General features: G+C 43.6%; 1 long non-coding RNA gene across 2 annotated transcripts in view; it reads left to right on the top strand.

The window, feature by feature from the left end:
- The window catches only part of LOC105489257 (uncharacterized), a 100098-nt gene extending 88010 nt beyond the window's left edge, over positions 1 to 12088 (top strand). For both annotated transcript variants that reach the window (XR_011626467.1, XR_011626465.1), the window contains one exon: positions 12013 to 12088. This is a non-coding gene — a long non-coding RNA (uncharacterized lncRNA). The remainder of the gene's footprint in view (positions 1 to 12012) is intronic.
- Positions 12089 to 14367: the final 2279 nt, after the last annotated feature.

Below are 14367 nucleotides of genomic sequence, written 5' to 3'. Positions count from 1 at the left end.
ATTCCATGGCGACTTCCCTTCCTTAAATGCCTGTGATTCCTGTAATTACCATAGATTTGGCAATTTCTGTACATTTTTAAAGGTTCTACCCTACATTGAATTTATTAATTTACATTGTTGGGACTTTACTCATTCTCTCCCAAATAGCTTGTAAACTCCTTGAAGTCAAGGACTAGGTTTATGCATCTTTGAACCAAATGTGTAACGTATGTTAGTCATCTGCATGGAACTGGGGATGAAACAGAGATGGCTGACTACAAAATTGTCATTAGCTCATGAGAATAGAATAAAATAAGACACAGTTAATCACAGTTTGGAAGTCAAGTTTAGGGGCCACCTAAGCAATGTGAATGCCAAGCATAGTCCCAAGCAAGTTAGCAGAGCCTTCTTGTAGCTAGAGCAACTCCGGCTGAGTAGCATGTTGGTGGAGGCCACCTCTCATTCCTAAAATAGGCTAGAGCTAATAAGGAGCTGATGCCAATTCAACAGGCAATGAAGAGTCTTGCAAAACAGGGGTGATCAATCAGAAGAAATGTCTATTTAATAGCAGCTCACGGCCTATGAATCCAAGAGAATGAATGAATTTCCAAATTCCCAAAGCTTCAAAGCAGAATATTTCAGAATCATGCTTTGAGTAGGCCTGGCAGATTCTCAAAGTATAGTGGCTGCAAATTACTCACTTGATATTTTAAGCATATTTTGTATGCTTAAATTTGTAAAATTTTGTAAAAGTTGAGGAGAAGATACTGTTAGTCAGGATGTATATGTGGGGAACATAAGTATTAAATCAGTATGTGTACAGTTTCCAAGAACTATGAGTAAGCAAACCACTTCTTGACTTCAACTGGATGTCAATTTTACCTAAATATATGCAGAGGATATTAATACTATACTTGTGTTTACTTTAACAACCACCAGGCCTGTGTGAAAATCAGCTTCACAGCCAAATAAAGTGACAAAAATGACAACTCCAAGAACACAGAAACCACTTTGCAAGTTTTGCTTGCATTTTCTGTGTAATCTCCAGAAAATAGATCTTATACACTTCTACACTGGCTGCCTACACACTTCTCAAGACCCCGCTTAACACTCTGGGGAAGTGGGGGCTGGGGGTCTTACCAATCCTTGCCAACACTCACATCAGAAAAATACCTCCAGCTTTCAAAACTGGTCTAGTGTTCCAGCTATTGCTAAGAAGTGGGTAAATCTCACCCATAAATCACACCTCCAAATTTCTGAGCAGAAGCATGAAGTTTCAGAGCACCCATTCACACATTCCCCAAGTGGAGAGGACTATAGGAACTGGTCTCCCTATGAGCTCAGCCTCCATGTGACTGATTTCACTGTGGCAGGTGGCCAGATAATGATGTTAATACCGTAGGTCTGCCATCTCTGTTACCCCCCAGGTCCTCTTGCCGTGTGGAGGGCTGTGACAAGTATAAGGCTACTTAAGACATGGCCTGCACTGTAACATAATTTTAGAACATATTTGAGAATAAAATGCATAAAATAATCGTATTTCCAGAAAATAAAGGAAAACCGTCAAAAGTATATTTGGTGAGAGGAAATTTCCAGATGTGTGGTACAAGTGGTCAGTTAAAAGGGAAGCCAGAGGGGCAGAGGCTGCATTGTGGATGGGGTCATTAGGAGAGGTTTTCAGAAGAGTTGGGCCTTTAATCAGAGGCCACATAGCTTAATGATTAAGGAAAAGCAAGCTGCCGTGATATCCTCTGCTTTCTGATTCTGTTCCTACACAAAGGAGCTGTGTGTCCTTGAGACTGTTATTTGATCCTCCTAAACTTCAGTTTTCTCATCTGTAAAATGGGAATAACAAGAGTGTCTACCTTGTAGGTTAAGTCAGATAATAAATGTAAAGCAGCATCTGATAATGTAGTAAGGGCTCAATTACATGTTAGCACAAAAAATAAATAAGAACTTGACCTTGAAAGATAGGCTATTTGGACATGGACGAAAGAGGAATAGATAATGCAGGTCAGATGATGTTTGGTGGGAAAGAGCTGAAGTCAGTAGCTGCTGCCTTATGTCACTTACTTAAGATCCTGGTTATGGCCAGCTTCGGTGGCTCACACCTGTAATCCCAGCACTTTGGGAGGCGGAGGCAGGTGGATTGTCTGAGCTCAGGAGTTCACGACCGGCCTGGGCAATATGGTGAAACCCCGTCTCTACTGAAATACAAACAATTATCCAGGCGTTGTGGTGGGTGCCTGTAGTCCCAGCTACTCGGGAGGCTGAGACAGGAGAATTGCTTGAACCCTGGAGGCAGAGGTTGCAGTGGGCCAAGATCACGCCACTGCACTCCAGCCTCGGCGACAGAGCGAGATTCTGCCTCAAAAAAAAAAAAAAAAAAAAAATCCTGGTTATTTCTAATAAGAGGCATAACATCCATTTGTTCTTCTTCTTGGACTGTGACTTAGAAGAAACCACATCCTTGTTTCCCGAATTTTTATTGAACACAGTTTGGGGCCAGCACAACACTATCAGAATAACACTGCAAATATTCAGAAACCCCAAGCTGAAAGATCAAAATAACTGCTCAACCCACAGGAAGGAAAGGCACCACTGAATTTTCAGGAAACCAGACTTAAGAGTCACTCAGACATGCAAAAGAGTTGTGTCCCTAACACATCATTGAGAAAGAGTTTTTCAATTTAGTGAAAATCTGAGCCAATCTAAATATTTGGAACAGTGAAGACAACCTGCCCCTCCCTCTTCCTTCTCTTTCCTTGTACCACCTGCTCCCTCACACCCAGTTATTTTCATATAAGTTCATTTTCAGATTATTCAGCAAACAATGGGCTGAAATTTTGGCTCCATTGATCAGATGTTTTGGCATTATATAGCCAGAGCCGGTAAGTAGAAAACAACTCACTCAAGAGGCATTCTAGCCAAGAAACGGCAATAAATGGGCCATTTCACTATCATCCATAATGACTCCCATATTCCACATTTCTACATATGATCTGGCAATTACGGCTACAGATTGAGGATTTTAAAGCAATTTCTGCCATTCCAGGTGCAAGCACAGTTGTTTAATTGGTGTTTGTAGCTTAGAAGGGGGGGATTTATGGGACTCCTTTTCTCTAGCCTCCTAAAATCCAGCTGCAAAAGCTCGAGTCCCTTACAAAACAATTTCACACCTAAGGATACAACATCAGGAAAATATTTAGAGGAGCAAAGAGAGAGCTAACTTTGGAATAGCAGCTTTCAAAGGAGGGAGGGAAGGGCTAGCCACGATGTCCTTCGGCTCCATGTTTCTGGAGGACATCTTTGGCCGTGGCACCAGATTGCCAGGTTGGCAGAAGTTCCCAGCAAGTGCTGCGCCTCTGCCTTCGGGGTGAGACCTGTCACACTTTTTCTTCTCAGACACCATGGGGTGGGAGGCATGTCAGAGAATCTACAATCAACATAAAAGTCAATTTTTATAATCACTTCTGTGCCGAATGGCCCACTTTCCTCCTTGTGCTTAGGGATTTCATTATATTAAGGAGAGGCAGCAAAAGAGGCACGTTCTATTCAGCAACCGGATACATCTTCAGGCTATCTTTGCGAGAGAAGAGGGGCTCATAGACAAGCTTGCAACTCCCCAGCAACTAAGAGAACAAGTTCTTACAGGTCACCTTCAAGGAGGGTACTAGGGATCAGCGTCTTCCTTTTTAATCATGGGGAACAACCTTTAATACCTAGTAAGTACATAGCATTGCCGCAGTCCTAAGCTGATGGCATTTTAATTTTACAAAGCAACAGCTAGCCCAAGTTGAGGCCAACTCTGATCTCTTCAACCATAATCAGCAAGTCCAGACCCTCATCATATCTCATCAGAAGGATTGTAATCCCTTTCCTGCCTGTCTCACTATATACCAGCCTCCTGTTCCATTCCTCCTTCACACCAATACTAGAGTTATCTTAGAGACAACGCGAATTCATGTTTCAAAAGCTCCAGCTGGACCCACTGCTGTGGGACAAAGGCCAAACACAGTTTAGTGAAAGACCTCACCCTCTATTGATGCTTCATGACACTGCCCTCTTTCACTTACTCTACCTCAATCTTACTCCAGCCATCTTCAACTTCTACTTCTGAAAGGTTCTAGATTAGTATTTTTAGGTTTTTATAGATTCCATATTCCCTATTTCTGCTTAGAGAATTGGTACTATTTCTCCAAAGGTTACCTCCATAGTGAATGAAGCCTTCTCCAATGACCCTTAGACCTGAAAGATTAGTTTCTTCTTCCTTAGCGCTTCTGAGCTCTCATTATCCATTTCTATCAGACTAGTCATTATTCAGGATATAAAAGACCAGCAGGTTCCCAAGGGTAAAGGATAGGTTTTACACCCTTTCCTTTCCCCAGCACATACTGAGCATGCTAGACATGACCAGAGAAACCATGAATGAGAGTGGATGTGTGCTGCATCGGGAGTTCCGGATGTATCTCTTCAGTTTCCCCGGTTTCTACACTCAACAGACAGCACTCTGCTCCCAGTCATGTGCTCACAGATGCTTGCCACTGACCCCAGCACCTAGGCTGACAACCAGACTCGAAGCACCTATTCCAAAGGGAGATGAATTCCAGTACATAAGACCAACCCACTTCACCTGTGGCTGAGCTATCTAGGGCAGGGATTTGGGTCTAGATCAGTGTCTGGTTTATAGCAAATGTTTGACAAATAGAACAGAGGGAAACTTGATAAGGACCAGTTTCAAGTCTGTGTTGGAGCAAACATACATAGGTTAATGATGAACTTACCAAAAAGGGTTTGTGTTTGAAGAGAATATCAGTCCTCCTCTCAGAGGGTGGTAGCTCTGCTTCTTAGGCTCTGAACATGATTATTTCTCTGGAAATGTTTACCTGGGGCAGGCAGCTCACTCGTTGGGGCCCTCGCAAGCTTTATCATCTCTTTGAAGATCTCCCTGTATCAACTTGGTTCTTCCTTTTCTTAACCTCCCCAGCATACATTTTGTCAGTTAATTATAATCAGTTCTCTGGGTGTTTTAATCTTGTTTTCCCACCTGAGTAGGTGCCAATTTGGATACATCATTTTTAGATCTCATAGTGAGCAGCCCTGTGCCAAGCACAGTAGGTACTCAACCAATTCTCATTAAAGCAAAATGTCGAGGACTTGTAAGTCTGAAGGGATTACACGTGAGTGCGCACACGTGTGTCTGTGTGTGTGTGTGTTGAGAGAGAGAGAGAGAGAGAGAGAGAGAGAAAAAATAACAGCTAGCACCAGAATTACTCTTTGAAGGGAACTAACGACATGGAGAAAAATACATCGTTGAGATATTTGGGAGTGAAAATATAATGCTTTAGATGGTCTGGAAGGAAAAAGCAGAGCTAGTAGACAAGGACAGAACAAAAAGTGGATTGTTCTGCATAGAGAGCTGGAGGATTTGCTTTTATTCCCCAGAGGAAACAGGGAGTGGGGAGGGAGAATGAGGTCTGACTTGTATGGCCAGAGCCTAGGACCCAGATCGGCAGAGATGGTCCTTCAAGGACTATGGTGTCTAAAATCAAGTCTTTATGGTTTCCCTCCTTTTCCTCCCAAATGTTTTAAGGGTGCCTCCCACCCAATGGCCATGTGTGAGAAATCCATGTGACTGCTCACCAGTGGAAATCAGTGACAGAGTGAAGTGCTGCATGGCCATCATCACAGGCCCAGTTAGCACACCTGAGCAATAAGCTGAGTGAATTCACCAAACACAGGAGCTCGGGGCAGAGGTGACAGCAAAGCCATGAGCTGCCTTCTCTCCTTCTCAATTCCAGACACTGGGAGGATGGGGTCTCACCACAAGTGGGATGAAGTTTAAAGGAACTTCGGTAAGATTTCAAGGGGCAAGATAATGAAATTGACATGTTCCTGGCCCACAGGTGATGGGTCTTCAAGCCCCATAGCTGTAAACAATGCAGATGGGCACAGTGAGGCCTGCAGCAGGGAAGGGACTTAGCTAAGGTCACTCAGCTCTTTGGTGGAGGAGCTGGGACCAGAATTCAGGCTTCCCCTACACATTATGTCATTTTCTTCCACTCTGTGTAGTGCCTGTGTCCTTAAATTGACCATGGAGGCCTAGAAACAGGGTCTGTCCAAGACTGTGGCATTTGCTGGATTTTATAATTGGACAAATTTAGGTTACTGTACATGCCAGCAAAAGCTATTGTTTATCTAAAGGCTGGGATCACATCTGTGCCGATTGGCCATCTGGGAGAGCCATCTGTCACTTGGGGGAATCCTAAGGGAATCTGGCAGGGGTAGATGAGGTCCTGGGAATGGGTAGAGTCAGGAATGCTGCTAGTAGCCTCCAGGCCTCAATTACCAAGAGCCTCTTCACCTTGTGCTGTCTTTACTTGTCTGTTATGAAGAGCCTGGGAAACAGCTCCTCCCAGCTGCTGCGATGTCACATTTGCAGTTCTTGAACACAGAAGGTTTCCTTTCACCACTCTCAGGACCAGGACGCGGGAGAGGCATCACCACAGAAGGTCTTATCTGGGAGGTTACCTCCTTTGTGCATGCCCTGTATTCCAAGGTAATCAGGGTGGCTTAGCAGAGCCTATGAAATTCACTTAGTTCGCTCTGTCCATCGGGCTCCTTCCCTGTCACAGAGACTGCCCTGCAGGTACAGATAGGTGTAATGAAGCTGAAATTGTGGTTGAAACAAGGGGATGCTGCAGGTCAAGGCAGCCACAGGTTTAACCCTTAGCTCACTGCCACCAGGTTTGAGCAACGGCTGTCCCCAAAGAGTGAGCGAGCCAGGCAGTTTGTCTCCTCAGGGGTCTGGGGAGGGCTGAGGAAGGGAACTGCCTGTTCTGAGTTGATTACAAGAGCAACCAAACCAGAGAGGAAGAAGAAGGAAAATATTATGCAAATATGGCAGCCTCAGCCGGCTTTTGTCTCTTCTAACCACAAACTCTAAACATTTGATAACAACATCAAAACCGCAAGTTTCTTTATCCCCACTATTGTGTGAAATGATGGATTCAAGAAAGAGAGGTTAAGGAGATTTAGTCGGGGTCAGCCAGCAAATCAGTAAATCCTGGAAATGATTCGGTCTCTCTGCTCTTCTCCAACTACTTCCCTTCGCTGTTTTCTACTGCCATTTAAATAGGAAGCTGTGTGAGCAAACAAAACATCACAGGTCCTTTCTAGCAGGAATGCAAACAAATGCTAAAAGCCATTTCCATTTTTGACTGAATGCAAATAACTTTTAGGTATTCTCTCTCTTTATGTTTTTCCTGAATGATTGCCCGGTCACGTTTTGAAAGTGGGAGAAAGAGAATGTTTCTGAACTAGAGAAGTGACCCTAGGACTAATCAGTTTTTCATAGGGGAAAACAGATCTGAGACTGACCTGTGTATTTATCTATTAGCTGGTTAATGACCTGTTGCTATGAAGCTTTGGACTTGGGAGAGTGCAGGAAGTACATGTTTGCTGACTTTGAGGGGAAGTTTAAAATGACCTCTGGAAACCTGCTGAAGGTGGCCCTGTGATTTTTGTGGGGATGTAGGGGAGGGTGGTCTAATGTTAAAAAGTCTATCCCAATGTGGTATACCTCAGGAAGTCTTCCCTGGACACCCACCCTCCCCCCACATTCCATATCCTCTTCCTAACTCTGTTTTCTCTTTCTCTTTATCATTTAGCACCACTTACCATATTATGTTTTCGAATTATTTATCACTATGTAAACATAGTTTTTATTTTACTTGTTTATCTTCTCCCCTAGTAGAATCTAAGCTGCATGAAGGCAGCTATTTTTCTTATTTTGTTCATTGTTTTATCCCCAGGATCTATTACAGTGCCTGGCACAGGGAGTTGCTCAGGTATGATTGAATAAATGGATGAAAGAGGATCAAAATGATAAATCATCAAAATGCTTACAAAACATCTGTTGTATGCAAAGCACTAGGAGGTGATTTAAACAAGTATAAATCATAATAATTCCCTCGTATTAGTCTGCTTGGGTTGCCATAACAAAATACCACGGACCCGGTGGCTTAAGCAACAGAAACTTAGTTTCTCACAGTTCTGGAGGCTGGAAGTTCAAGATCAAGGTGTCAGCAGGTTTGGTTTATTCTGAGGCCCCTCTCCTTGGCTTGCAAACAGTTGACCACCTTCTCTCTGTGTCCTCACATGGTCACCCCTCAGCCTGTGTTCAAATGTCCTCACCTTTTGAGGACACCAATCAGATTGGATTACAGTCCCCCCTAAAAGGCCTCATTCTAACTTAGTCACCTCTTGAAAGGCTCTATCTACAAATACCTTGTGAGACCCTGGGGATTGGAGTGATCCTAAGAATTTTGGAGGCGGATATAATTCAGACCATACTATTCCTTAAAAGGAGTAACATATATTAGAAAACCAAGATAGAGATCCTTAGACATAAAAAATCCCCACATTATCAGGGAGAAATAACACATGATACATAAGAAGTATAAGACATATCTACAAGACAGATAATGTCGCAGTGCAGTGTAATAGGCGTGCAGTAACTCCTCCCCTTTTTTAGGTCTTGAGCAAAATACATACACTTCTGAGCCTTGTTCCTTGTCTGGAAAAAAATGGGAATAATTGGATTGCTGAGACTAAATGGGATAATTTATGTCACATTCTCAATAGCTTGGCATGTAGTAGGTGTTGAGTAGATGCTGCTTACCTTCTTTTTCTCCTCTCTTCAAAAATATTCTGTTAGGTTTGGGTGCCACATTTTAACAGGGACCCTGACGGCATTCTGACGACTATTGGTTCTAGGTGATTCTTTCCTTCCCCCTCCCAAAACTGATCTTTTTTTCTGATTATGTAACAATATACATTCATGTTGAAAAATCCTAACTAGAGAGAAGTGAGGTAGAAAGTGAACAGAACCCCATAACAAATATCCGCCCTGGCAGATGATAACCACTGTTTACGGTTTGGTGTCTAGCCTCTGGCCTTTCTTTTTATATAAACATGTATTTGTTTTCCATATAAAAGTAAAGTAATTCATAATTGGTCTGTATGTCACTATGTATAGATCCAGCCCATTCAATTTTACATTTGCATTTCATTATATTGGGGAAAGGGGTGGGGAATGGGAAGACTCCTGGCACACAGTGAGGAATGCCCAGTTACACAAACTCATTTTTCTCTAGAACTGCTCAGGGCCTTTAATATACACAGTGACTGTCCAAGAGGATGATACAGCAAGTGGCATGTGCCCCATTATTAAACTGTTTTGTCTCAGCTCTACACGCCACCCCCACTCAACTCAGCAAACCTCATTTCAGTCCGCCAGATTCCCTGTTAAACTCAGTCACTAGGGGGTGCTCGTGGATGGGGACGGGGAGAATTGGAGGAGGGACTTCCTGTTTGTTTCCGGCCTGTTTCCTAGCAGCGCTTCCCATTGGCAGCAGCAAGTACTTCTGTAGCCCCAGCTGAATAGTTTCCTTCCCAATACTTACAGAACCAGCCTCTTGCATAAGAGGTGCCAGCACCAGCTGACTGGCATCCCCTCTTCAGAGGTCTGGATCCTAGACCCTCGGTGCCTCTCTTCTTTTGAGCTCAGAGTCTAGCACCCAACAAGTGGCACCCCCTTCTCAGAGATCTAAGCTTCAGCTCTGTGGTGCTTTCCCACAAGCTTATAGGATTTAATAGAATCAGCCCTATGGACACCAGCTAGTATATTTAGGAATACTAGCCCTAGGGGTGATCACTCCTTCCTGCATTTGCTACCTCTGTGATAACTTGGTGTTCTTCTGCCTCTTCGGTTGCTTGGTTAACAGATTTTATACCTTTATATTAAATTCTTTCTGTTCAAGTGACTGGTAGGTTTCCATCACCTTTCTGGCCTGTGACTGATAGGAGACAACCTAGACCCTTCCTTAAGGAACAGCTCAAGGGTCCAGCATTTTGTTAAACGCTGTTTGAGAAAGGTAGCCCTGAGCATTACTATTAAGTTAGAAAAAAAATCATTAAGGAAGCCTCATTTAGACTCCATGAGCCTCCCTGTAGAAATCAGGGAAAGGAGAGCAAAGGCTATATATGCTACCAATTTAATATGCAACCATTATTTTTCAGCAACTAGGTCTGCCATTAGTGAAAAGACTTTGAAGAATCACCAAGATGCATATTGAAAGTTAACCCTAAGGAGTTATGTTTGAGCCAAGACTTGCGGATCTTGAACATTTAATCTTCATTTGAGTTCATTTTATCATTTCTTAAAGTCTTTTAGTCATTTTGGCTTAATCATTTATCATGCTCCTTTTCTCTTAGATGTGTGGATTGAGACACCTTTTCTTTAAAATATAGTGCTCAACCCAACAAGCCATGAATATTCCCTCTCCACTTTACAAAGCTAATTAAATTCTCTTTCCTACAATAGTAGATTCTTCCTGCCAACTTTTCCTTTAAAATATCCTTCACACTCATCTTTTCCTACTCATTTCAGCTGCCACAACTTTCCTTTGCATTCTTCTTCTCCTGCCTGACCTGCTCTAGGAACTTTTCCACTATTCTTCTAACTTCCAGCTGCTCCCTATTCCAGTTCACCCCCACCGTGTCATTACCAGATTGATTTGCTGTATTCACTAATTCCTCTGGTCAAAGCCCTTCCTTCAAAGGTTCCCAAGTATCCACAGATCCAGCTTCCTTAGCATGATATTCAGGTCTCCCCCAATGTAATCTTTGCAGTTTGATCTTGAGGAACTTATTTTCCTGACCCTATTACTGCAGTCAAACAACTTACTCATTGTTCTTAAATTGGCCCTTAGCTTTTTTTTTTTGCCTACAAGCTTTTCCTTACTTCATTGCCCTAATCAAGAATGTTCTACCTGTTCTTACTTCCCATCCAAATATCCTCCGGTCTTCAAGTCCTAAATCATTGGTGCCCCCCCCTCCTTTTTTTTTTTTTTTTTTTTTTTTTTTGAGACCAACTTTTGCTCTTGTTGCCCAGGCTGGAGTGCAATGGCGCAATCTCGGCTCACCACAACCTCCACCTCCCGGGTTCAAGTGATTCTCCTGCCTCAGCCTTCCTGAGTAGCTGGGATTACAGGCATGAACCACCACGCCTGACTAATTTTTTGTATTCTTAGTAGAGATGGGGGTCTCTCCATGTTGGTCAGGCTGGTCTCGAACTCCTGACCCCAGATGATCTGCCCGCCTGGGCCTCCCAAGTGCTGGGATTACAGGTGTGAGCCACTGTGCCCAGCCAGTCATTGCCCTTCTTTAAGCAGTCTTTCCTTACTCCTCCAGTAAGCTCATCTTCTTCCTTCCCTGAACTCCTACATCCCTCAATGATTTTACTCCTTACTAATACTAGCTACCACTTATTGAGCATCTACTACATGACAGGTATGTAGCTGGATGCCTGATTATCACTAATCCTCTCTACCCTGTTTTGGATAAAGAAGTGGAGACTCAGAGAGGTTGAGAGTTTCCTAAGGTCATGTAGGTTGTAAAGAGGTGGAGTTAAGGGTAGAGGCTTCCTTCAATTTTACCATGCTGTTACCTGTTGACCTTCAAATCAGAAGGCCTGGGTGTATAGCAGGTTCTGTCACTGATTAGCAGTCAAACCTTGCATGGATCACTTCACTTCCATGGACTTGATTTTTGTATCTCCATTGCTCTTCCTATCACTAACATTCTGCGATGCCATTCACAGAGGGTCATGAATCCCATTATGCTTTTCTAGATGACAGAAAAGGCCTCAGACAATCCAGACTGGTGTTTTTACTGAGCCTTGAATTCCCAGAAAAGGGGAGATGTGGTGGGGTCGGGACACAGAAGCGATTGTTCTTTGTAGGATGTTTGGAGGCATCTTGTATTGAATTAAGCATTTATCTTTATTTAGAAACTCCAGAAATTTTACAGGAAGGGTTTGTTAAGGAAAGGGTTGAAATTGTCAACCTGCCATAGAATCACAGATGAACAAAAGCTGTGGAGAGTTCCTTTTTCCCCTGGATAGCAGTGGGGTTTGCCTTTTCATTTTGTGGGCCTTATGGAAGAGCAGACACATGTCTCTTTTTACAGATGGGAGATTTTGTTCAGCAACTGCCAAACCAACCTGGGCCAAACCCCATGGAGCCACTTGAGAGCTGGAGATGTGCAGCTTTTGCTAGAACACATATCCTGACCCTTGAGCCTTGCAGGCTGAAATTACACAGCACTGACAGAGCCATGCACACTGAAAAAGGAAGCTAATATCAAGGCAGAGAGGGGTCCATCTCAGTCATCGTTAAGTTGAATTCCTCATTGTCCTTACCCTGACCCTTGCTGTGGAAAGAACATGGCCTTAAAATTTAGGCAAACTGGATTTACAACCAGGCTCTTGTTATTCACCTTGCTGAGTTTTAGTTTCTTGTTTAATAAATGAAAGTCACACCACTCACCTTATTGCATCATTTTTAAAATGAAAAGAAATGAACATAAAGCACCTATATCAAAGTAGATACTCAACAAAGATTAGTTTATCTCCCTCCCTCTATCTTAAATAGTTAACCTGGTACCAGCAACTAAACTGTATTTCTGAATTCAAATGGAAGTGTTGGTGGGAGGGTGGGTTTAGATGGCATGTCAGAGAAAGAGGCCACACGAATACTATCCCACTCCATACATTCTCTCCTCATTTGAATATCTCATTTGTCAATTTTGCAAGAAAGTTTAAAAAAAAAAAAAAAACACTCATTGTTTAGGAGATTTCATGCTTTCCCTCCATCCTGCTTCTTGAGGTAAATCCTAAAAAAGTCAGTGCAGCATTTCTCAGCACTGTTACCACCAATCCCAATAAGTGGCTCTTCTAGCATGCTTTTAAGTGCTCGCATGACTAATAAAGTGTGACATGGCTGAGATTTGCTAGCCTTCTCTTCAGGGCGTACATTCTAGCTGACAAAATATGGCTAAATTTAGCTGCCTTCAGACAACAAGCCTCTTACAAACAAAGAGGGCCGCAAAGGCAAAAATGAGCCATGACATGTCTCCGTCCTAACGCAGAACCTAATGGTTCTGCCCAGCCTTGCCTTCATACCCCAGCCCTCAGCACAAAGATATCTATGTGTATGGGCAGTGCCTGAGCTGGGTGCCGATGGTGGCAAGGTAGACTCTAGGTAAGGTTGTTTTTCTTGTGGACTCTGACCCAAGGGTCCTTACCAAGTGGAAGGATGGGGATTTAGGCAGCAACAGAGTGAGTGAAGATAATAATCATACCAGAGGTTTCCTTAGCCCTGACTGTGTGCCACCCTATGCTCTAACCATGACACCCCACTGCCTCCAGTTACAATGCATTATCAGGCCTGGAAGAGAGCCCAGAGACCATTTAACTTAACACCCAAATTTTGTGCTTGCAACAATCAAGGCCCCCAAATGGAAGGCAGCTTGCTCAGGGTCCCACAGCCAAAGGGTGGCTGGTTTAAGGCAGGAACACCATGCTCCTGCCTCTCGGTCAACTTAAACTGCTTCACAGGAAAGATAAGCATGGGAAATCTGCCCAGACATATGGGAGGCACTTTGTGGAGGAGAATCATATGTTGCTAAAGCATTCTGAGAGCTAAAACTGTCTCCCTTCCAGTCCAAAGTTTGTGTAGCTGGATCCAAAACATTGTAAATGCATTTGGCATAGATGACACAAAGAAACTGACCTTGCTGTGGCAGGGAGGGACACTGAATGTGGTAGTGGACATTCCCTGAGTTCAGTCAGAGACCCCAGAGCAGACAGGTAAGGACCTCCAATCAGTTGGAGGCTCAGATTCAAGTTCCACTAAAGCTCAAAGGAAGAGAGCCACAGTCCCCTGGGGGTGTGGAGGGAAATAGAATGATACCTTTCAGCCCATTGTTAGAATTTCTGATCCAGGCACATCCTCTGAGTGCTGGGTATCACTTGTTGACAGCTGCTTCTTTACCACCCCCTTATGCCCTCCCAGTGTCTCAGGGGAATGATGGCTGGGAACCGCATTGTTCAGACTCCTGTGCCAGCAGGGTTCCTGATACGGTTGCAGTCCTCCCTGCAAGATGTACTCATGTGAGTGTTAGAAGTGGAAGCCATTCTTCCTCAGGCAGTGCTGCTGAACACATGGCTTTAGCCGCATGTTATCAGTCGCATCCATGTTCCTCTGACTGGCAGGAGTTACAGGGCCACCTGTGAACACCGCCTGTGGTGGTTTTCTGCAGTTTCTTGACCCCTGGGAGGTGGTGATAGCTTCCCGATTCTCAGAATCACAGCTATGGTGGTAAAGCTGAAAGCCAGTGACTGACCCCTTGCTTCAACATATCCAGCTGGTCCTTACAAAGCTTCTGAAAGCTCCCGATTCCCTGTGTTCCATCCTTTTGTTTGAAATACATAAAGTGGCTTCTGTCCTCTTGACTTAGCTCTGTTGCTGAATACATTTAGTT

The sequence above is a fragment of the Macaca nemestrina genome, chromosome 7 (genome assembly GCF_043159975.1).
Source record: "Macaca nemestrina isolate mMacNem1 chromosome 7, mMacNem.hap1, whole genome shotgun sequence".
NCBI classification, from domain to species: Eukaryota; Metazoa; Chordata; class Mammalia; order Primates; family Cercopithecidae; genus Macaca; species Macaca nemestrina.
Note: the sequence above shows the minus strand (reverse complement) of the source record. Positions and strands in the feature narration are given on the sequence as shown.